This window comes from Martes martes, assembly GCF_963455335.1.
Source record: "Martes martes genome assembly, chromosome: 5".
Classification (NCBI taxonomy): Eukaryota; Metazoa; Chordata; class Mammalia; order Carnivora; family Mustelidae; genus Martes; species Martes martes.
The window spans coordinates 31,263,290-31,288,776 of record NC_137892.1 but is presented as its reverse complement, the minus strand read 5'-3'; the positions used below and the strand labels follow the sequence as shown (position 1 = coordinate 31,288,776).

At 41.1% G+C, this 25,487-nt stretch overlaps 1 pseudogene across 1 annotated transcript; it reads right to left on the bottom strand.

The window, feature by feature from the left end:
• Window positions 1-23,018: 23,018 nt before the first annotated feature.
• On the bottom strand, window positions 23,019-24,491 carry LOC308343274 (elongation factor 1-gamma-like; annotated as a pseudogene). Its single transcript has 2 exons — window positions 23,785-24,491; window positions 23,019-23,581 (listed from the first exon to the last, which is right to left on the bottom strand). The product of its transcript is annotated as an elongation factor 1-gamma-like (transcript).
• Between the last annotated feature and the right edge of the window lie 996 nt (window positions 24,492-25,487).

The window sequence follows — 25,487 nt, the reverse complement described above, 5'->3', positions numbered from 1 at the left end:
AGTCAACTGGCAAAGACAGGTTAACAGGAGAAGAACATACAAACTTATTCAATGTAATAGTCATAGGACATAGAAGGCTTTGTAAGGAAATGAAGACCCAAAGAAATAGCTAAGCCTATGTGTTTTTATACTAGGTCTGATGAAGAGTGGAAACTCATAAAAAAAAAAAAGTGACAAGACAAAAGGGTCTGAGCTAAGGGTAGTCAACTGGAGGAAACTTAGCAAGGCCTGTTCTTTTGGATTCCTCTTGGTGGGCCTCCATCTTCAGAGACACTTGCTCCTTTGCTCTGGATAACGTGGGACGGCACCTTTCACATTAGGATCTTATGACCTACTTCAGGGAAGAAGGGGGAGCTCAGAATCCTTCCTATACCTGCTGTTTCTCAAATCCCTCTGGTTTAATATGATCAATATGCAAGTTGTCATATTGCAGCATAGTGTGTTCTGAACCCCGCTGGTCTCTACATATCATAGAAAAAAGCATGTAGGTACACCTAAAGCTTCTAATTTATCTCTAAAGAGTTAAAAAAAAAAAACTATAGATACAATCAAAATAGATGGTGAGCTGTTACATTTTTATACCATTATATATGGTTGAAATATCCATGAATCTTTGATTTGGCTATGCAATTCTGAAGACTTGACATTAAGAATAAAGTCTTCAGAGATCAACGCATAGCAGACATTTAAATATAGTATTTATATATGCATTTATATATGCATTTAAATATAGTATTGGCACTCCCGGTTTGATGTTTATTTCCCCAGAAGTTATCTGTGAACTCTTCCTAAAGTACATACCTATCACCCATCTACTTTTGGAGTCTTCCAAAAATTAAAAGAGGAAAGGAGTGGGGCTTGGTCCTTTTGTTTCTCTTACACAGAAACATTTCTAATACCCACAGTAAAAACTGTATGAGGAAAAAAAAAAAAAAAAAAAGCTTACTTTGGATGTCCATCTCCAGTATAAAACTGTGCCATGCCCCCAGTTGACTCATAAAGATAATGTCAAGTTCTATTCAATTAGGATGAGCTCTTTCTTCCCTTTTTGGCTTTTGCTGATGGGCAGGGCAGCACGTGACACCATAAATGGGGACGATGCTATTGCCTTCTTCTGACAAGAACAGCCACTGGAAATTCTTCTTTCTCCACTCACTGTGGCCCCTGTCCTCCATGATCTCGGCCTGTAACAAGGCAGCTTTCTTTATGTGTCCAAAAGTCCTGTGTCAGACCAACTCACAAACTCAAGCTAGTCAGTGAGCAAGTAGGAAGAAAGAAGCAGACATGGAAGATCTAAGGGCTGGTCACTGTTTTTTGTGTTTTTAAAATACATTGTTTCCACTCCCTACGAGACCCTACACAGGAATGAAAAACTGACAAGTAGTAACTTTCCCACCATCAAATTCCCAGGGACCTCTGTCTGATTCCACAGTTTCCCAGTGAATTATTTTAGCCATGCTGTTAAAATTATTAGCTTTAAATAGACTCTCCAAAACTCAATTTATAAGTGCAATTTTAAGATCACAGATGACATCTAGACCACAAAAAAATCTTATATGTCTGATTATTTAAAACCCAAATTTCAGCCTAAAAATCTGTAAATGAGACACCCAAGTCAGTGGATATGCTAATGCATGTCCCACATGTTTTGCAAAAAAACCCCAATACTTATTAATTAAAAAACTGTATGTGATGCCTTCCTGCTTACAAAATATTTTCCTAAGTTTCTCAAACTACTGTTCTTGTTCTTCATAGCAGAGATCAAAAGATAAGTATAGTTAATGTCAAATTGTCTAAAATATTTTTGTATTAAAGCAAACACATGTATGATGAAAAAGGAAAAAACGTATATTTGTTTTTAAAACATGAAAAAGGAGACCTCAATAAAGTTGTTCTCTGATATGTACTTATGGGCTTCCCCCACTCCTCCCCTACTTATCAGGGAAAAAAACTATGACATGTCATCACTTTTTGTTTTCAGGAAAACCCTATAATGCACTTGCAGTCATGCCCAATTTACACGGAAGTAAAGAAGTGCTGAGCACTTAACTTGTTCAGTGTGGAGGGGAACAGCTTTAAGGAACAATCTCATTTCCTAAAGGACTTCCTTCCTTCTCTTGTAAAGTCAACTATTCATAGCACAGTATCCACATTGTATGTCAATGGAGGAATGCTCTAGGGGGAAATAATGCACGGGAATATGGACTGCTGTATATCCAAGTCTATAAAATATGTATATATTTATGTTCACTGTCAAACTATTTTCTATGAACCCACTCCTACTTATCAACATTTCTTCTCTCTGTAAAATAGGACATACTTTCTGTGATGTACGATGAAAGTCTACAACAGTGGTTCTAAAAGAGGGATGCCTTGACCAGCAGCATCAGCAGCCCTAGAAACTTGTTAGAAACGCATTTTCGGACCCCATCCCAGACCTACTGAAGACAAAACACTTGGGATGGGGCTCAGCAATCTGTGTTTTAACAAGTCCTCCGAGTGGTTCAGGCACCAGTATTTGACTCTGCTTGCTCATTGCTTCTCAATGTCTATAAACTCTTACTGAAAAGAAACGAAAACAAGAAACTCTGGACCGTGTGTTATGAGTATGTGCGAGAAAACCATGCAGAAATTCCCAGCTGGTGGAAACAACCCATCCCTTCATAAAAGGTTGCTAAAGGATATATGTTTCATTTTTCATGTAGTCCTACCTTGGCCACTTTTGTTTTAATTAGCTGACCATCTGTCAGAGCTGGCCCCAAGTGTGTTAGAGCAAATAGTTGAGATAGATGGTAAGTTGGTAAATGATAGGTAGGCAGATAAACTTGATATATATGCATAACGTAAAGATACAAGCATACCTCTGCAAATCCCTGAAGAAGCCCAGAGACCATTTGCTTTTTAGAAGGTCTATATTTGAAGTGTACTTTCAGAAGTAAAATAAAAGGAGATGATGCTGAGAATTAAGAAAGAGCAATCTGTCAATTCAGAGACCTTGGAGCACAGAGAAGCTAGGAGAGCTGCCATATGAGCCAGGTGGAGACAGCACCCCCCACCTGGGGAGAAAACATAGCACCTAGACCTTGACCTTTAGACTGATCTCCTGGCTGTTACTATCTGAAAGAAGTAGGGCTGCATGAAAATTGAATAAAGAAAAGCTTTGAATAGGCCACTCCAGATGAGAACAGCTCTATGGACACTTCCATCTGAGGGAACCCCAAGGATTGTCCACAATGGCTTGAACCATGCCTGCCCATCATGTGGGATTCTGCTCTTGGCCAGCACCTCTCCAGAGAACACTGTGATTCCCCATATAGCCATTGGAGACTCTGTTCCCAGCTCCCTCTCTTCTCTATACCTGCAAAATAAGCAGAAGAGATTCGAGTAGTACTGCTCCCAAGAGAAATCACTTGCCTGCCTCTCTCTCTCTCTCTCTCTCTCTCTCTCTCTCAATTGGTGGCTTTCTGTCTTATCTGATCTTCACCTGCCCTTGGGTTCAAGACCACTACTACGGAGGAAACTAAAGTTCTCTAACTGTTAGTGGAGTCTACAGAACAAATAAAGAACAAGAACTTTTTTTTTTTTTAAGTGATTTCACAATCTCTCTCTCCAACACTTAATCCAGAATGAAGATTTACACTAAGGGTTATAAGAGAGGGGAGTAGGGCGGAGGGAGTGTGGAAAGTAATATTGCCAAATGACTGGTAGTTAAAAGCTCTCTGCCTTTGGGCTTTTTTATCTTAACCGCATTCCCTTCAAAAGAACTGTGAGTGATTACACATTATTGCCTCAAAGATATCCTAACATTATTTAGTAGTTGGTTTTAGAGCAATGCAAGAGAAAACTGTTTCTGTTAGCTCTGAGTGATGGCGCAACACTATTTAACTGGGCTTTAGGGAACAAAGCCTTCTGATTACCAAGGTGTCAATTTCCCCTCTTAAATCTGGCTTCCTGTGTTGCTTTCATTCCTTCCCTTGCACTATAAGAAGAAGAAAAATACTTTGAATATGAATTTGCGGTGTGAAAATTGTATCCTCCAGGATATAATTTGGTTTAAACTGAACAATTGCTCATAGATCTAGGATTCAGCAATGAAGGGCCGCAGAATTTGCCACCCCAAAATATGTGTCTTTGGCAAAAGGATTATTTTGAGCTGCAGGCAATGAAAACCCAGCAGATCCATGAAAAGCGCTTCAGTTCACCCTCAACTGCCTAAATGTACTTCGAAGAGGGGCCTGTACCAGGAAGCGTTATTGGCACACATAAATTTTTACCTGAGAAACTTATCTGCATAACAGGGCAAGCTTTATCTTCCAAACCTCTCCTCCACCTTCTTGTGATTGGCTGTCCTCCCATTTGTGTCCCTAGACTCCCAACTCTTTCCTTAGCTCAGGGTGTTAGGTAAGCCTCTATTATCCAGCCACCTTTTGAGTCTCCAGAAGAAAGAGTTAAACTTTTTGGATTAGGGCTGTGTCTTTTGCCCTGTCATGTGGGATGCCTCTTGCATCCGTGGTTAAGCTGTAAAAAAAGGCTTATTGCTTTGAGTTGCTATTAAGAGTACTATAAGATCCTGCTCATCAATGGCCTGATGATGGACTTTTTAAATTTGTTTTATTCAGAAGAAACACTTTTTTTAAGAGTTCTCATTTCAAACAGTTGTCTTATTACCTAATACCTATGGAAAGACCCAAGTTGAAAAGTAGATACAAAAGAATATAATAGTAGCCTTAGGGGCTCTCTAAATAAAAGAACAAAAATTGGACAAAGAACAAAAATTACAATCCACACCTAATGTAAACTCCCTTTCTCCACCTTTTATGCCCTTTTATCCCCAACTCCCTGTTTCTGACCATCCAGCAGATTTTATAGATCTCTGGGCCCCTACTCTACCACACCTTCAAAATCTAGTGCCATCATCTTAGCAAATTTCCTTAGATCCCAAAGCTCCTCCAACCCTCCCCAGAAAAATCTCTTAAATACCCAGTTGTCTGTGTTGGGAAGGAAGGACTTCCTCCGCCATTCAAGGTCCTTCTAGCTGGACTAAGAATCAAATTGACATGAGACAGATGAACAGGAGAAAATCAAATTTAATAATGTACGTGTGGGGAATCCACACAAACATGGAAATTCCAAAGGCAATCGAACAACGTGGTACTTATATGAGCTAAGGAGTGGGGTAGGGGTCGGAGGATACAAATGGAAGGAAGACCATCAAGCAGAAAGATGAAAGATGTTTGGAAAGCAAAGATTGCCATATTATGTTTCTTAAGTAAAGAAGAATCTCTATTAATACTATCTCTTCCTGGTACAAGCAGACAGTTTGGGAGAGAGGCAAAGAGCCTTTTTCCAAATCTACTGGTTTTGACTGCTTTTAGCTCAAAATAATATTCATGTCAAGGTAGCCCATCTTGGGGCAGCCTGCCCTTGGCCCCTATACCTGTTTGGACTTCCTTCTTATAAGATTTACAGGAAGCACTCTGATCTCCAGGCCTAGGATATATGGGTTAGTCATGTAAACACTAAAAGCCAGGAAGTGAATTTAACAGAAATACCCCAGATGGACAGTAAAACTTGCTTTGTGTCACTTAACAACTACCCCTACTTTCCAGGGCACTGTAATCAGGCTCTGCCAGCTTCAGGACTTCCTATGCAATGTCCTTTGTGAAAGTATCCTGGACACCTACCCCAAAGAAATCATGAAGCTCGGACTGCAGCAAATCTTCTACAATACAAAGCCCTTTTCCCTCCCCTTTCACAAGATCCTACCAAATTTAGAGAGGAACTAGGAAGATTAGTGATCACTCACAAGTCTGCTCATGGGGACCAAGTTTTGGGGACCAGGAAGGGATGGTCTTCCCACCCATGATTATACTATAGTTATCACACAAGCCAAGTGTTGCCTTGGAGAGTCCCCACCCCCTCACCCTCTCACCCCCAGAGGAAATGGCTAGGATTTATCCCAGGCCCTGCTACAAATGGCCTGGAAATGTCTCAGCTGAAGGCTGATATGCAGGGGCCGAGAGAAGCAATAGCAGAAGCTCCTCCAACTAAGGTGACTTGGTCTAAGATTGAATTGTACCCTCAGAAAGAAGGTGAGCATCTGAAGGCCTTTGTTGAACACTTTATACAGATTTTTGTTTTAAGGCAATCTGCTTCAAACCCTGAAGTCCTAGAATATAGAAAACTTTGCATTTCATCTTAGTTAGAAATCTCCCTGATATAAAGAAGGAAATTGGGCGCCTGGGTGGCTCAGTGGGTTAAGCCTCTGCCTTTGGCTCAGGTCATGATCCCAGGGTCCTGGGATCGAGCCCCCCATTGGGCTCTCTGCTCAGCAGGGAGCCTGCTTCCTCCCTCTCTCTCTGCCCGCCTCTCTGCCTACTTGTGATCTCTGTGTGTCAAATAAATAAATAAAATCTTTAAAAAAAAAAAAAAGAAGAAGGAAATTAAAGAATATGTAGTTGAATGGGAAAACCAGCCATTTGAGGCTGAGAACTGGGAACTGGGAACTGTCTTTGTCTTTCAAATCGCAACAAAACCAGAAATGCAGCTCTGGAAACACGTCAAAGTCCACCTGTTCTTGCCAAATAACAAAACGTCCCCTATTCATCTCAGAATGCTTGCCGAGATGGTGAAATATCAGGACATTGGAAACAGAGCTGTCCTGTACCCAAGAAAAGAAGGGAAAATTTTAACTATCCTAGATCTCTGCTAATAGCTAAATCTGTCCTCAAAACTCTACTCGAGAGGGGCGCCCGGGTGGCTCAGTCAGTTAAGTGTCTGCCTCTGCTCAGGTCATCATCCCAGGGTCCCTGCTCAGGGGAGCCTGCTTCTTCCTCTCCTCCCTGCTCCCGCTCTCTCTAGCTATCTGTTGCTATCTCTCTCTCTATCTCTCTCTCTCTCAAATAAATAAATAAATTCTTAAAAAAAATAACAAAACTCTATTGGAAAAAGGTGGATACTATCTGTGTGTCTTTGTGATGTAGATTTTCTACCTGCCCCCCCCCTTATCTTGAGGACCTAAGAGCCATCCTTTGAAATGTAAAATTTAGGGAGAAGCTAAATATTTGAGAATTGGGCTAATGAAATATCTTAAATGTTCTTTCTACAAATGTTAGTAAAAATATTTTAGTAAAAAGCTAATTTTAGTAAAAAATTAATAAAAAGCTTTTGCCATCTGAGCAGATGAACTTAACTTATTCCAGGGGCCAAAACAAAATTTAGATACAAATGGTCTTTCATAAAATAGTGGGTTTTGGATTATCACATCAATCTCATGGTTAAAAATTTTCAAGTAAAAGCTCTTAGGTCTTTGTTACTATCTGCATAGATAAGTGTTTGTATATGCATATATGTAGGTGTGAGATATTTTTCTACCTTCAAATGGTATTAGCATATTGGTTTGTAAAAAAGCTCCTATCTAATTGGCTTAAAAATGAAAACTTATAAACTAAAGATTCCAGAAACTCTCAGAAATATTTGAAAACTAATCCAACTGCTTTTCAAGTTGATGTGACCAGGGAAAATATTCACTATTTAAGTTAGTTTAAGTTTGTTGCTCCAATTAAAATAGGTGTATCTTCAGAGTTATCAGCACTGAAATAATGCAAACATACAAGTTTTATTCTGATAGTGTTTATTAAATAAGTTCATGATATCTCTGTTTTTAAATTTCTTAGCAAGAAAAATAGCTTGGGATGATGGCTGACTTTGTCTCAAAGTTTTCATGAGTAATCAAAACATTATTGTTAGGAGCAAGTAAATTCTATAGATTTAAGGGGATAAGATTTTAAGTGAACTTTTTAAGATTTGATTTTTTTTTCTTAAGTCAACTCTACATCCAATAGGAAATTCAAACTCATGACCCAGAGATCAAGAGTCACATGCTCTACTACTGACTGAGCCAACTAGGCTCCCTGTGATTGAAACTTTCAGCGACCATTATGTTTCATGGAGTGTGTAGTTAAAAATAGCTTCTAAAATCTTTTTGGTAACTTTGGAACTTTAGAATTTTGCTAAGTTACATGATAAAAATTTAGCAACTTTCTAGATCATTTCCAAATGAGACAAAACAGTGAAACATTAATTACTGAACCTAGGTTTATCTATTTTCTTTCTGCTTCTATTGCAAAACTAAAGATAAATTTGGATCTGCTACTAACCATGTCTTGTGCCACACTGAAAGATCGTACTATAAAAAGGAGCACATGCTTCTAGAAATCATGAAATATATTTAAAAACCCCTGTGACTCTAAAGAATGCTGATATAACATACAATTCACAGTTGTGTATTTTTTAGTTTTCACTAGAAATTTAGGTTTCTACGGATTAAAAATTCTATTTAGTATATATGATGAAAGCTACTAGAAATAATAAGAGAAACAACTTTATGCCTGGAACGTGGGATGTGTTTTGGAGTAAGAATATGTATGCAACGGGAAGATACATTTTTATTCAGGGAGAAGAAAGTGAATTTGTCCCAAAGTGAAACTGGTTATTTCAAAATAGGGAAGGAGAAAGTAATGGACAAACTAAATAAGAAGCTGAGAAGAGAGAGAGAAAAAAAGATCTTCTCCTGTGTGGTCAGGTTGGTTTAAATTAAATAAACTTATTAGAAAATTTATGAAATTTAGCTTTAAAATCAGAACCGTACATATGTAAAACTAAAACTTCACTTACTTTCATCTGCTAAAAGGACAAAATTTTCCTGAACTCTTGATCAGTTCCTGATAAGAGATTGAAAGGTTTTTTTTTTTTCCTTTGCCTTTTACATAATCTACCTAGGAAGCAAAAATTTGATAAATATATTAAAATAATTTCCTGTGTTTCGTGTTATATTTATTATCAGTCTTCGATTACGTAAGAAAACTGAGTCTTGAGAGCTAAGTTTTGCTTACAACTATGTGACCCTTTGTATTTGCCTTTGAAATCTTTTATGTCATTTTGGTCAGATAATTAAGTGCTGTTTCATAAAGATCGGTGATCCTGTGTAGTCAAGCGTCCAAACCTTTTGATATTTTTGACAAATCTCCCCAAATCAAAATCAGACACCTTTAAGGACCAAAGGTTTACTTTATGGAGCCAACAAAGCCTCTTGGAAAAACAGCCTCGTACTTTGCTTGGACTTCCCAACACGCAAGGAGGTCAATTCCTAGCAGGTGCAGGAAACTTAGGATATCTTTGGAACCTCAGGAAGAGAGGAATTCACCAAAATCTGTAGATACTGCAAGTGAAGTCTGGTGGCACATCCTTGGCTTTGCTTCCTAGCATCAGGAGGCTTTTAAGAGTCCAGTTGCGGGTTCCTACTGAAAAGTTCCAACAAAGCAGATTTAAAAGACTCTATATGGCCAATCACTATTCTTGTTGCATTTATATAAAATAATCATCCCAAATTTAATAGGATTAGACTTATTTGGCAAACAGATTAGTTTTACTAGAATTATCATTGGTAAAGATGGGGTTGATTATAGAGAGAAAAATTACGTTTCAGTAGAAACTATAACATGTATTTATAGATATCAGATTCTAGTTCTGTTAATTGCGTTTGAGGGTTTGTTACATGCCTGTACCTGGACTGGATCGTGAATTCTTCTAGTTTCCTAATGTGTCTCGCTAAAAACCTTCAAATTAACATCTCCAGTTTCTTCCACTCTTCTGACTTGGAGTCACTAAGAAAAAAATGCTGTCCCTTTCCTCAAAACCCCGTATGTGAACGACTTAATTTAAACTTCAGAGAAACTGCCACGACAATTCGTGTTTAGACAATATTTGTGGCTGTTGCTATGAGAACCGATCAGAAAGAGCACCAGAGATATTCAAACTGCAAGCCAAGAAAATCTGTCCGATGGCTACTGTCTGCCCTCGCTCTAACTAAAGATGCTTCGCACCTGACCTCTAGGAATCTTCTCCACGGCCAGCCCTCCCAACTAAGAAACTGGGATTACAGTCTGCTCTAATCATTAACCATTGTTTTCCTATTGTATCCATAGATACACTCATTAATACCCGATTGCTTGCTTACATAAAATAGGTCTAACTTTGTGAGTCCCCCTGCATCACCTACCTCCTGAAATGAGACACAGCTATGTAACTGCACTGATCTTTTCCAAGACCGAGATCAACCCCATGAGATATGGAGCAAGCTACCAATGTAACTGCTGGATTATGAAACTTTGCATTTGAAGTTTCAAAGTTGGGACTGCAGGCGAGCAGATTCTGTCACCCCGAAATACATTTCCTTGGCAAAAGGATCATTTTGAGCTAAAGGCAATCAAAGCCCAGCAGATTTAAAGAAAAGCTCTTTACCTCACTCGTAACCTCTTAAAGTTACAATGGAGAGGGCACCTATACCAGGAAGAGAGCTATTAGCACACATAACTTTTTAACCAAAGAAACTTACCTGCACGGCAGGGCAACCTTTACTTCCCAGACTTCTCCTCCACCTTCCTGTGAATGGCTTTCTTCTTCTTCGTATCCCCAGACCCCTACCCCTTCCTTAGCTCAGGGTATTATATGAGCCTCTGCTACCGGCTGCCTTTGAGTCTTCATATCTTTATGGGGGCTCCCCTGTGTACGTAATTTTGTGGGTTTTTTCTCTGGTCACCCTGCCTTGTGTTGATTTGTTTATTAGACCAGTCAAAGAACCTAGATTTCTCCTCTCTCCAGACTTTTCAGACTTGCCGCACATTTAAAGAAGGGTGAAAGAAAGCATCTGTGTCACCTTGCTGGTGTTGCCTTAGCTTTGCCTTGTGAGTAGATACAAAGCTGTATTTCTTGACCAAAAAATGACCCCAAAGAGAAAATGAACCACCATCAGTTATGGCAAAGAGGAGGACATGAAAGAGTCTAAGAAAGAAAAGTTTTATGATGAAATCATATGCTTCCCTTGGGTCATCGAATCTCGACATTCAACACACGAAAGAATTGAGAACAGAGAGGCAGATACTAATGCACACATGTTTATAGTAGCATTATTCTCAACTGCTAAATGTGAGGACAACCCATGTGTCCATCAGTGATGAATGGGTAAACAAAAGGCAGTACATATATCCAATGGAATATTATTCAGCCTTAAAAAAAGAAAGAAATTATCATCTTACAAACAAGGATGAGCTCGGAAGAGGAGACCGTTATGCCAAGCCAACTAAGCCAGTCACAAAAAGATCAATATTGTATGATTTTGCTTATATGAGGTACCTAGGTTAGTCAAAGTCACAGAGACAAAGTAGAATAGTGGGTACAAGAGATCAGGGGCAGGGAGAAATGGGGAGCCTTTTTTTTTTTTTTAAGATTGATTTATTTATTAGAGAAAGAGAAAGCATGAATGGGAGGTGCAAAGGGAGAGGGAGAGAGAATCTCAAGCAGACTCCTAACTGAGTGTAGAGCCCAACACAAGGCTAGATTTCATGAGATTGTGACCTGAGCCAAAACCAAGGGTTGGTTGCTTAACCGACTGGGCCACCCAGGTGCCCCAGCAGAGTTATTTTTTAAGTGGGTACAGAGTTTCAGTGTGCAATGAGGGAAAAGCTCTGGAAACAGATAAGAGTGATGGTTGCACACCATTGTGAATGTACTCGATACCACTGAATTGCACACTAAAAAAATAATTAAAGTGGTAAACTGTATATTATGCATATTTTACCACAATATTAAAAAATGATAAGGAAAATAGGGGCGCCTGGGTGGCTCAGTGGGTTAAAGCCTCTGCCTTCGGCTCAGGTCATAATCCCAGGGTCCTGGGATCGAGCCCTGCAGTAGGCTCTCCGCTCAGCAGGAAGCCTGCTTCCTCCTCTCTCTCTGCCTGCCTCTCTGTCTACTTGTGATCTCTGTCTGTCAAACAAATAAATAAAATCTTTACCAAAAAAAAAATGATAAGGAAAATAAATAAATCTTGAGATCCACAAAGGTCCAGAGAATGGGTTCTGGGTACATGTCACAGGTATACGATGTTACTTTTTTTAAATGGAAAAAAAACAAACAAACCACAATATGGATAATCTAACATGCAAAAACAAATTGCTTCAAGAAAATTATATTTGATCTCACTTTAACACTCATCACATAATAAAGAATGTTAACCAAAAGAATGTGAAAACTGAAAAAGTATTCGTTAGCTATGTCAGAAGTTTAGAAAAAAAACAAGAGCTGAAGGAAAACCAATGGAACCCTGGAGTAGCAAGTGGTCCAAGTTTGCTGTGCACACATGATAAGGACAGTTTGCCAACTGGGGACCCTTAAACCAAAACACGGAATGAGGCATAGGTATATTGTTGTAAAGCAGGTTATACAGTGAGAAGGCATTGACTGTCTATTCTTTACAGTGATGGGTTACAATAGTAGAATTTTGTTTTAATGAAAGGGGGTGAGTTAGCCATTCCCTTGTATCCATTTCGCAGAACAGTCTTAAGTTTTGCTTATGATTTTCAGAGGCATAAGCAAGTCACCCAGGGCAAGTTAGCTTCACTTGTCTCGCAAAATACGGGAAATTAAGCTTGTATGGCTTTACTGGACGTGTCTGCTCAGGGAACGTTCTAATCTGGGGCCTGGGTTAGATTGTAACATAAGGGCACCAAGTTATTCTAAACCCACAATAAGTGGCAAGGATCGGCCTGAACAGATTGTATATCAGGGTTGGGGTAGACGCTGAAGTTTCAAAAACGGGTCTCTCGGGTCTGTTTCAGAGGGGTCAGGAAAGGGAGCAAAAACTAGAGGAAAAGGAAAGACGAAGAGAAGCCCAACTGATAGCCGGCCCTGCCGGGGAAGGAGATAAGTGAGAGCAGCGGCTGAGAGGTCTGACAGGGCAGTTGGTTGAAAGCTAAAAATAGAACTGGAGCTGGGGTGGAAGAAATGGTATGTGAAACCCGAGGCTGAGGGCGATCGCTGATGTCACATTCTGTGATGTTCTCACTCGACTCTCGGCGTCAAGGAGGAGGATTACTGATGGTGATGGGGAGGACACTTTGGGATGGGGAGCCAGAGGACGGTATTTTGGCTGATTATCTTTGACGTGTTCATCAGAGGAGGACGATGACGGCAAGAGGAAGAAGTGTGCCCAGGAGCTGGGGGCGGGAGGCAGCCCGGGCAGGCAGGGGTTCCGAGGGCTTTCAGAAGGGGAGAAAGAGCCCATTTTTGGCATTGATGTCGACCGACACGCGGCAGGAGTTGGCAAGAAGAGCCAGGTGGGAAAAGACAGAAGGAGAGATAATTGAAAGATAAGAATGAGTCCCTAATCTGGTAGCCAGGCGGAAAAAGGTGTGGCGCGGATGAAAGGAAGAGATCGAGAAAATCAGAGGTGGTTTCAATAAAAGCAGAAAGATTAAATGAGTATTTAATCACCAATTTAGCAGTGTGTGAAGTGTACTGTCTTAAATTTCTCTAAGTTCTAAAAGTGTGAACAGGAAGACAAGGAGACGTGTTAAAAAGAAACTCCCAGAACCTTCTCGCAAGGGGGAACTCATCTAACCCCACACACGCCAGCACGTTTATGTGATTTGTTAAGAGGGTTTTTTTCCTCCTCAAAGCTTTGGAGGATTTGATTGAAATCTTCATTTATGACTTTGAATCTCATTTGAAGATCCCTCGCCTAGGCCTCCGTGTAGGAAAGCATCATGAACTGCACAGTTCCCAATAAATCACCAGGCATATCCAGGTCTTTGCTTTTGTGTTATTCACCATAATAAAAATAGTGTGTTTGGTGTGCCTCCCTCCCAAATAAATAATGTGTTCAGCTGTTACCTTACACCAAATAAATCAATGAAAACAAATGTCTTTCTGCAGAATAATTTCGGCTTAAACTCTAACATGCATCAGAAAATAGATTTCCTGTGTTCTTGAGCACGGATAGTAAACAGCACCAGGTCGGTGGTCTCCGTGTACCGTTCTGGGGAAGTTTGGAGGTGGGGAGAGGACTGTTTACTAGAACAAAATCCTTTAAAAAAAAAAAAAAAGATTCTTATCTTTCATTTAGGTTAATAACATACCACATATATTTGTCAATCAAATTAGAATTACTGTCAGCCCATAATGCATTTTAGTTGAGCCAATATCAGTCAGTCCTGATTTATTTGCTTAATACAAATCTAATTGAGTTTCAGCCTGCTCGCCTCCTTTCCGCTGTTAACCGACCAAGTACATCTTTAATTTCCAAGAGCGATGGTGTGGTAGCAGTTGAGAGGAAGAGTGATTTGCATAAGGCCCCAGAAGGGTGCCAAAACTCTTCACGCTTTAAACAACAGCCTTTATTATTCTGTAAGTGGATGTGTTGAATTTTCATGCTTTTGTTTCCAGTTCAGCCCTGACAGAAAAGAATAAAGTAGATTTTGCCAGCACCCCTGCTGTGCCCTGGGGGAGAAATTCAATGTGCCTCATTTGTCTTAATTGGAGAACCGCCCTCAGCACCAGCTTTTTCTATGAATACATTAGCATAACAGACAGAAAATTCAAGCCCACTTTTGCAGCAGCCGGCTTCCCCCACCCCCCTCCCCACGCACACCTCCCATTTTTAGACTAATAAAAACCGCACGAGGGGAGAAGTACATGTTTCATCTTCTGGATTTCTCAGAGTTGGTGTTGTAAAATTCTCTGTACAGGAGAGATGTATCAAGCCTACGTTATCTCTGCACTGTTATTAGAGCCGGTCGTGAAAAATGTGATAAATATGATCCATGACAGAGAGCTGAAAGCTTCTCTTTATTCTTCATAATGTGCTAATCCCATATACTTGTTCTTTGACTGGTTATGCTGCTTTTTCAGAGGGGAGAGTTGCTTTTACAGAGACGAATGGGTAGCAGCTATGAATGAACCTGGGGGCGGCGGGGGGTGGGGGGGCGGCGGTAAGGAAAAAGAAAAAAAATTCTTAGCGAGGTGAATGTATTAGCACTAAAACAAACGCACTTATCTGAGTCAAAGCAAGATTGTAAACCCCGTGCCAATTCATGGGAGAAATATTAAATTCATCTCCACGTTTTTCATATTACAAAAGGGCTCTAAGTCTGGAAAAACAACCTGCGCCATGTAAATCATTTCCCTAATCCAGTCCCTTCCAGTGTCTGATCGAACTAATGGAATTTAAAGGTAGGTGTTTCAAAAGAAATATTTCGTTTACATGTTCCCAAGACTGGTATTAATTCTTTCATCACATCTGTTCAACCTGCTTGCCATTGCCAGCATGAGAAAGAGACGGAAAACATGGGGAAAGATATAATTTCTTAATAAAACATGGTGTACACATTCTCTTGGAAAGATGGCTGCCTTTCAAAAAAACAGTGAATCCATATTTTGTCTTGATTTTTCTCCAGCAGGCCTAATTTACCACGTCAGTCACGCGCTTGCTCTCACTAGAAGCCTTCTAGGGATTTTAAATAAGTTTTCTGTGGTGGTGGTGATTAAGAGCTTGTTTGGTTTTCAATTATTTGTATGTCCATTTAAAAATTAAGTACCTTTTGGGTCATGTCCTTGTGGGTAAATGGAAAGCAAAATCATTCTGAAATCATAAATTTGAGATGCAGAAGTTTCCTGGCCTGGAGAGAACCAACCAGTTCTCGCTCTGGTAAAAATCCTCATTCTGTCACCAACTTCAAACGCTCGGGACGCCCCGTCAGAAGCCCGAAGGCAAAACCAAGGGATTAGTGCGCTCTTCCCCTCCCCCGGCCCTTCCTGCACTTTCCATTCACTCGGCCCCAATAAACATTCCAGGAGGTTAGGATGAGTTGGTGACTGTTGGAGACCGGGAATAAAATGTTCGCTTTCTTCTGTAAATGAATCTAAAAATAATCATTTGGCTTTATCTGTCCAGTGAGAGGAAGTGAGCTTTTCCCCTTACCCCTGGTTTCATTTACATTATAAAAATGACACGCAGTTTACCCTAGTTTATCAGATAATCCCTGCTGCTTTCTAAACAAACATTCCAGCCACTCTCTGAGTTCTTTCTCGAATCCTCCTTCCCTGCCCCCACTGGCCTTGAAGTCTCGTCTGGGGCCTGGACTCAGCTGGCTCAGCCAGTCCTACACACCAGTAAGAGATGTGAACACTCCATTCTCCCTCTATCCCGTACCAATTCGTTGCCTTTTTTAAACAAACAATGAAATACTCATCTTCCTGGACTCTTGTATTTACTACCCTTCCTAACAACTTTCAAATATCTCAAGGAAAGAGAGACGGGATTGCAGGGTGCTTCGAGCACGGAATTACAGCTTTTCTCGGGCGGTCGTCACTTTTGTTCTCTGGCATCGTATTAAAGATTTTAACGTTTGCGACCGTGAGAGTAGTATGCGTTCCCTTTACCAAAATGAAAAAATATTGAACATCGTAGACAGGAATAAAAGCCACTCCTGGTGTTTTGTTTGTTTTGTTTTGTGGCTGTGGTGTTCCTGCTTCAGTTTCTGAGAAACACCCCACATCCTTTGCAGACATGTTAGGCAACATGTTGCCTGTTTGGTGTTTTAAAACACACTGATAGGGTGTCTGCATGCTGCCCTCCCCTCCCCGCATGTTGATTTGGCCCTCCTGTCCTGGGTTGAGAGGTGGCAGCAGGGATTTAAACTCCTCGGGAGGACTAATCAGTTGTTAACCTGAGCAGAGTTAAGGAGGCCTGTTCTATAGTAATTCATCCATAGTTTTTATGCCATCGCTCTCTATGAAAATCACTTTAACCTACAGAAACGAAGCATTGGTAGAATGACCCTAGAAAATCGAGCATAGGTATTTAAGGGGGGACGGGGAAGACGTTAAGTTTAGGGAACAGATGGATAGGAAAGTGACTCTCCCTGTGTCTACAAAATATAAATTTATCCTGAATATCTGGAGTAAAAATAATCCTGCACGTTACTGCGGGCACTCAGCGGGGTCATGGTTAAGTGGCCACCTTGATGAAGAGGTTGGTCATGATGTGGTGTGTCTCTCTGAAGAAAGCCATGGGATTCTTTCCTGAATCAGACTCTGAGGAGTGGAATTTCAAAAATTTTATCCATTTTAATAGGGAGAAATCTAGAATTGACTTTGGAAAGTGCTCGTTTGACTTTACAAATCAAAAAAAAAAAGTTTTTTTTAAGATTTTATTTATTCATTTGATAGGGAAAGAGACAGAGGGAGCACAAGCAGGGGGAGAGGAAGAAGCAGATTCCCCACTGAGCTCGATCCCAGGACCCCCCCACCCCCAGTCATGACCTGAGCCAAAGGCAGACGCTTAACCATCTGAGCCACCCAGGCGCCCCTTGACTTTACAAATTTATTCAATTTATACAAGTTCTTTGTATGGTCAAAACACAACAGCTGAGCAATTCCAAATTAGGAGAAAAACAAGGGGCAAGAGTAGGACAACTATTAAGACCAGAGTTTTAAGGCAAAATATTCCTGAGTATAATCATGCAGTTCAAGTAACAGTGACCTAAAATCCCAACTGATAATCATTTTTGTTGAAGTTACAAACAAAAGACATATACGTGCTAATTTAACATCAACAAATTAACAATGAGATGCAGTACTTTGTGAAGTAGCAGGCATAATCAGGTAATGAAGAGAAAACATTTGTTTTGCTCGCCAAAATTTCTCACTTTAGTGACTTTGTAACAAATTCGCCCAAAAAGAATCTCCTCTCTCCTCCTGTTTACTTAGGGAACACCCTAGCTATTAGTTTTTCTTGCTTACGCTTCTTTGAAAGTTATCGATTGACTATTCACTGTCTTGATAACCTCTTTGTATCTGATTCCAAAGACTTAGCCAACGTCAACTGCGACACTCCTTTTAGTAACCTCAGGTTTATCTGTCAACTCTCTTCAGTGATAGATCGGTTCTCTGAAAAGAAAAGGAATGTCAGATAAGGAATGATAGTTGTTAAGTAACCATATCCTTTAGGTTTTAACCTAAAAAAAGCAAGACACCTGTGCGAGGTCTACAGTTGTGCACAGCATTTTTTCTTCTGGAAAAGTAACTGGTTCCATGTGGAGTAGATGTAGTGCACTTGGGGCCTGGATCTGGTGTCTGAACAAACTGAAGAGGGACCAAGATTCCACTCTGCACTTTTGTTTGGCCAGATGAAGAGAAGGAAGGAAAAAAGGGACACGGGCTATCACTGTTCTCAGGGAAAAGCAGCTTTCAAAAGTACAAGAGGAGAAAGTTGGGGTGGTACTACTGGAGTGCTAAGAAGCTCAAGTTGGGTCAATGAAAGACATTGCAGGATGGGTGGCTGGTGGGAATACACAAAAAGCGGGAGAGCCTAGGAGACCCTCTAGAAAATTCTTTGAGCTGAGACAGCACGTCTTCCTCGCTCACCTGAGTCTCTTACTCATCTGTTTATCACAGATTCTGTCCTAAGAGTTGAGCTGAAATGGAGTGAGACATAAAAACTCGAATGGGTAAAACTCCCACAGGGATGGTGCAAAACACCGGGCCGGAGATGGGGCTTGGATATGGTAACTTGTATTTCGGCAACCCTTCACTCCCCATCCCCCTGTGACTTGCATGGGTCTTGGCAGACTCAAGGAAAACATCTGGAACTCTATTTGCAGTCTGGACTCAGGTATGTGCTGATGAGCGTAAGCATGAGCAATGGGGCCAAATTGCAGAAGAAACCGTGAAAGGCCTTAGAAGAAACACCGTAACGAGAAAGAAGTTCTCGTTGCAGCGTGGACCAGCTGCAAAAACAGGTCCAAAGAAAGGGGGCACCATGGACCCAAGCACAGAGTGAAATTGGACTTGAATCTATCCTGACCTAACTGTCAGAAATTCCCTGTATGTGTGGGGCAAAAGAAGGCTCTATGTAGCTGTGGATTAAGAAAGTAAGACACGTTAAGTCACTAAACCTCTTGTAGATCCCAAAGTATGTAAGAATGTCAAACACAGGGACCAGAGTTCCTAGAGTGTTAGAAGTTAAAAGCAGGAAGCAGCACTATGATTCAGGGGGGTCTGAGCACAGTAGGGATGTTGTGCTGGGACAGTGCTATTCCTGGGGTCAGTCTGAGCAACATGGGAATTTAGGTACATTAGGGGGCAGATAATGGCAGGTAGTGGTATAAAGAAATGGAAGGAGGGGCCTGGGTGGCTCATTGTGTTGAGCATCTGACTCTTGGTTTCAGCTCAGGTCATGATCTCAGGGTTGTGGAACTGAGCCCCATGTTGGGCTTCACACTTAGTGAAGCATCTCCTGGAGAGTCTCTCCCTCTTACCTCCCTCCCTCTCTGCTCCTCCCCCCACCTCCATTCATGCTGTCTCTCTCTCTCTCTCTCTCTCAAAATAAATAAATAAAATCTTAAAAGAGAGAAAGAGAAAGAAACGAAGGAAGGAAGAAAGGGAAGCAGTTGAGATTCAGTCAAGTCGGGTTGTTGGTAAAAATGTTAATTTGACCTTGCGCAAGAATCATAGGCTATTAGGACCCAGAGGTATTTGTATGGACATAAAGTAAATTGTTGGAAAACAGGAAGTATGTTTAGTCCCCTAGGGCTACTTACTGAAATACCACAGACTGGCTGGCTTAAACAACTGAAATTTGTTTTTTGACAGATCTGGAGGCCAGAGGTCCAAGATTAAGGTGTTAGCAGGACTGATGTCCGGTGAGTCCTTTCTTCCTAACTTGCACAAGGCAGCCTTCTTGTTGTGTCTTCACACGCCTTTCCTCTGTATGTGCACAGACACTGAGTAAGTTCTAGTGTCTCTTCCTGTTCTTAAAAGGATGCCAGTCCCATTGGATCAGGGCCCCACCCATATCACTTCCATTAACCTTAACTCCTTCCTTAAAAGCCCTATCTTCAAATATGGCTACTTTGGGAATTAGGGTTTCAACATGGGAATTTGGGGGGAACAGAAATCAGTACCTACCAAGGAGCCAGAATGGATCTTCATGAACAAAGCTAGGAAAAGGGAAAGATCCAGAGTTCTACCACCTATACCCGGGGGCTAAAGATGACCATTGACCTTCAAGTGCTTGTGCATGACCTACGTGTATGGAAGGCTTGTACATAAGAAAAGCAGCAGGTAAGGGCCACATGGGTGGCTCAGTTGGCTAAGCGCCTGCCTTCAGCTCAGGTCATGATCCCAGGATCCTGGGATGGAGTCCCACACCAACCTCCTTGCTCAGTGGGGAGTCTGCTTCTTCCTCTACCCCTACTCTGGTTGTGCTCTCTCTCTCTCTCTCTCTCATCCTCTCTCTCAAAGGGAGAAATAAAATCTTTTAAAAAAAAAGTCGGGGGGGAGGAAAGAAGGAAAAGAAAAGCAACAGGTAAAAAGCCCATATTCCACTTTCTTGGAGTTTACAAAAAATGGTCTTGATTCACACCATAGTCTAGTGGGTATTAAATCAAAAGGAATTTTCATCTCCTACACCTACACTTTCTTTATCACATGATAAACAATTTTTTTCTGGGATAAATTTTACAAACTTTATAATCAAGTCCTTTGAAAGTATAGAAGAAAAAAACTAAGGCAGTTTGTGAATTCTGACCATCATGAATTTTCTTTGAATTAAAGACTGTTCTAGATCAGATTTATATTGCTGTCTACTGTGTGACTATTCTTCAGAGGGCAAATTTGTTTTTATACAAATAAAAACATGAATGTGATATCAGTCTATTACACTGTGGGCTTATAAAAATACCATGACTTTTTAATGATTTTTTTTTTCAGGAGAAAAGGAAAACCAAAATATGCCAACATTTCAGTACTCAGTTGATTTTTCTCCAGGAACAAGTCGAGCAGCATAGATTTAATTTTAGTGTATAATAATAATGTGAGTTAAATGTGGCTCAAAATACTGCCCTTCCCCATACCAAATGAATACTCACTGTCTTTGATATGTTCTCTTTTAGTAGCTGCCTATCATAGGTCGACAGTGTGTCATTTAGGCTAGACTGTAGGCAATATAAACCAGTTCTGACTGAAGCAAAAAGGGAATTTGTTAGATGAAAAGGACAAATCATAGAATTGAAGACAAGCTGCTGGTCGTGGAAAGGGTAGGATGCAGAGTAGATAGGTTTTAGGACTCCACAGCACCTGCCCCAAAAGCCATTCTCGTTAGGACGCCACTGTTGGTATCAATCCCAGCCTCCATAATCAAGCTTCTCCTAAAAAGAATCAGGTTAGCAAAACTCGGGTCAGATGTCCAACTGATTAACAAGTCCCTTGATGGTATACATGATGAGGAAGTATGGGGTGCCATTAGAAGAATGGGAATGGGCAGGAGAAAGCAACAGATGTCCCCTAGGAACAACTACCAGAATTATACCTGTGTTGAATATTGATTGTGGAAAAAAGGCAGCAGCAGTATTAGCATTGACAACAGAAGAATTTCCTGCTGACTTTGTTTCCCTAAATGACTTCCAAGTAGATCCTCCACCTCTGAATACCTGGTAATGAAACCCCAAAATAAGGATGCTGTATAATGGCCCGAGATGTCTGCTTACCTAGCTGCCTTTAAATACTGGCTTCATATTTGCCTCCTCTGGGAGGATGTATATGCCCTTCCCTGGCTTTATAATGCTGCTGCCATCCCTTTATCATCTTTCTGGTTTCCAGTATGATCTTCATTCGTTCCCCATTTCCCGACAGATTACTCACCAGCCTGAGTATCCTAACAACGTGGACCAACAGCAGTGGTGACTGTGTTTTAGTGTCTCATGAAACAACCGTCTTTATCACCGTGGAAGCAACATTCCAGTCTATTCTCTAATCCTTGGTGCCCAGGCCCTGTCCCCTCAGCTACTGTTGCTAGACTCCATTTTCGTCTGACTGTATAGATAGCTCCCAGCAAAATCTAATTTTTGTGAATCAATCAAGAAAGGTCTAGGTACAGACGAAGCCTCCTTTCAACTATGTTTGTTTGGGCACTTGAAGGCCGGTCTACTTTTGAAATGGCTCCCTGAAAGACCAAATGGGGAAGAGCCAAGAACTCTGGGCAATACTTCAAAAGTCAGCAGCTGCTCTGCGCTCCCAGTCAAGCCCAATTTGCCACTTGGCTGCTTACTGATGAGCGGCTTGTGTGAGTATTTGATAGCGCCGAAGCATATTCCCTGGTTCACCCATTGGCTTACCAAGCTTTGGGCAAATATCTGGTACCCCAGAAGCCTGGCCTCTCTGCTAAACAGCTTGTTATAAGGGAAAGAGAATTTGGTTAGAAGTCAAGAGTCCAGTAGCAGATTAGAACCGTCCCTAATTACATACATGTCGTTGGGCGAGTAACTTAATGTATCTAGGCCGTAGGGGTTTGTTGCTGTTGCTTTTGTTAACATTTTATTATGGGAATTTCAAACCTATGCAAAAGCAGAAAGAATGATATAGTAAATCTCACATATCTATCATCTGCTTTCAGCAATTATGAACTTTGATTTATTGAATTTATTAAATTCTTAAATTTATTAATTTATAATTTATTTATTAAATTTATTAAATTCTTAGATTTATTAAATTCTGCCTCACCTACTGGATTACTGTGAAACAAATCCCAGACTCATATCATTATAAATTAAATATTTCAGAGTGTATCTGTAAAAGATGAGATCTACTTTGTTTTTTAAAAGTCACAATAACAGGGGCATTTGGGTGGCTCAGTTGGTTAAGCAGCTGCCTTCAGCTCAGGTCATGATCCTGGAGTCTCAGGATAGAGTCCTACATATGGCTCCCTGCTCAGCAGGAGTCTGCTTCTCCCTCTGACCCTCCCCTTCTTGTGCTCTCTCTCTCTCTCTCATTCTCTCTCTCTCTCAAATAAATAAAAACAAAATCTTGAAAAGTCACAATAACATTAGATCCTAGAAACAATAATAACTCAATAATATTTTTAAATATCTAGTGTTCAAATTTTCCTGACTATAGCATTTTTAAAAAAAATTTTTTTAGGGGCACCTTTCTGGCTCAGTTGGTAGAGCATGCAACTCTTGATCTTGGGGTCATGAGTCTGAGCCCGACGTTGGGTATAGAAATTACTTAAAAAAAATTTTTTTAAGTAAATTAGAAATTTTTTTTTTCAATATGCTGTTTCTTTAATGACCTCCATCTACCTGAAGGACAGGTACAGACAGCTAGGTGGTGGCGAGGGTCGTTCACGAAGATCTGCCCTGACTGAAGGTTTTGCCCGCATGCTGGAAGGCCCCCTTCCAGGAAAAGTACTCCTAAACCAGCGTCTGGGTCTCCTCACTGCCAGGATCCAGTTTCTGAACTTAGTGGAAATGCAAGCTCCTGGCTTTGGATGACCCCGACTCTAGAAAGGGAGCTGCTATTGTTAGTTCCAAAGAGGATGACCCTGGCAAAGGCATTCTTCCCCAGCTTGTCCAACCACTGGAACATTCTAGTGAAAAGGTTGCAACTCATAAAGGTCTGGGTGAGGTCTTCAGGGTAGCTGATCTCAGCGTACCACAGACCAGCCATCCTTGCCAAAGTGCTCCCCAAAATATGGCAGCACCACAGAGAGAGTGTCCTCATTGGAGTCCTTGTGCTTAAATTCTTAACACAAAGGTACTCTTGGGCAGGTGAGCAAAGGGGTCCTTGGTCTTTGGTTCAGCAGCCAGTGCCTGGTCACTCTCATCCGTCTTCTCAGGATCAGAGGCAGCAGCCTTTTTCTCTTCTTTCTGCTCAGCCTGGCTTCTCTTCCTGAGAACTTTTCTTTCTCCGGGGTATGTCCTTTTTTTTTTTTTTTTTTTTTTTTTAAGATTTTATTTCACAGACAGAGATCACAAGTAGGCAGAGAGGCAGACAGAGAGAGGAGGAAGCAGGCCCCCCGCTGAGCAGAGAGCCAGACTCGGGGCTCGATCCCAGGACCCTGAGATCATGACCTGAGCCGAAGGCAGAGGCTTTAACCCACTGAGCCACCCAGGTGCCCCCGGAGTATGTCCTTTTTAGGCTGGCTCTCTGCAAACTTTTTAGCAACAGACTGGGCTGTCTTTTCACAGAGTTTCACCTCCCCCAAGACAGCCCTGAACTGGGGCTGGTTAATGCAGGTGAGGAACCAGCAGTTGGTATTGGGGAAGGCCTGGTGGAGAGAAGGCTCCAGGACCTGTTTCTAGAGCCACAGCAGGGTGCAGACAACTGTGATGTCAGCCAGTGTCACACATCTGACCACCAGGAGAGTCCTTGTCTTCAAGTGAGCATCCAGTAGCCCCCAGAAGTTGCTTCACTTCCTTCTTTGCATTCTCTGTGGCCTGCTTGTTGTGGTGCATGATGCCTGAGGTGGGGCCCACCCGGGTGCTGGCGGGCGGCACTATATCACTATCAGCCAAGCCCACACGCTGCACCTCCTGGGCTGTTGCCTCTGGAGTACTTCCCCACAGCTCCTCATTGCTCACATACTAGGCAATGGCATCACTGTCAAACACACAGAATCCATCATCGCCCTCAAATGCTGGAAGCTTGCCAGCAGGACATTTACAGAGAAATTCAGGGCTGCGTTTGGTTTGGCTGAAGTGGTAGTGGGGTAGTGTAGAGAGTACATGGACCTGAGCCCCTCTGTACTGAGCAGCAGGGAGAGCCTTGAAGGTTCTCCAGGTTTCAGGGTACATGAACAGGGCGCCAGCTGCCATGATGATTCTGCAGAGAAAGCTAAAAAAAATTTTTTTTTAAAGCATCGAAATGAGGTCCCAAAATTTAATTGTTGAAATGTCTCTTTAGTGTATTTTAACCTAGAGATTTTTCCCTCTGTCTCTTTCTCTCCTTCAACTGATTTGGGGTGTGGGGAGCAGTAGTGGGGAGTAGATCATTTGTCCTACAGAGATTCTCAGTCTGGACTTTGTTCATTGGATCCTTGTAATGATACTTAGTGTATTATTCTGTCCTCCATATTTCTTATAGTTAGATCTACAAGTTTGGTCATGTTAAGTACTAGTTTTTGGTAAAAATGATTCTTAGGTAGTATCGTGCACTTCCATTAGGAAGCATATTATGTCTGGTTGTTTGTCCTCTTGAGTTGTTAGCAGCCACTGATAATCATTTTCTAGGTCCATTATTTCAAAAGGGGTTGCAAAATAGTGATATGATTTTTTTTTAAGATTTTATTTATTATTTGACAGATACAGATCACAAGTAGGCAGAGAGAGAGAGAGAGAGAGGAGGAAGCAGGCTCCCCACTGAGCAGAGAGCCCAATGTGGGGCTCGATCCCAGGACCCTGGAATCATGGCCCGAGCCGAAGGCCAGAGGTTTTAACCCACTGAGCCACCCAGGCGCCCCTGATATGATATTTTTAATATAACTTCTTCTATAGTACTTCTATAGTACTAGCTAGAGTACTTCTATAAATAGTAGCTTCTTGCAAACTATTTGGTTACCCTGCAGTATGGAGATATGGGAAAAGCAAGATAAATGCTTGAATCTTTCCCTGTATTTATAAGTTTTAAAAAATAATGAATCATTTTTCTAGCATCTTCTCATGTAGAACAATGAGGGTGTTTTTTGTTGTTGTTATTTAAGATCATTATGCACTTCTGGGTTTAAACATACTTGATGTGCTTTAACCCATTTTGGTTATTATTCTGTAAAAGCCCATATCAGCTAGGGAACCTCTTTAATTAATCAAATAAGG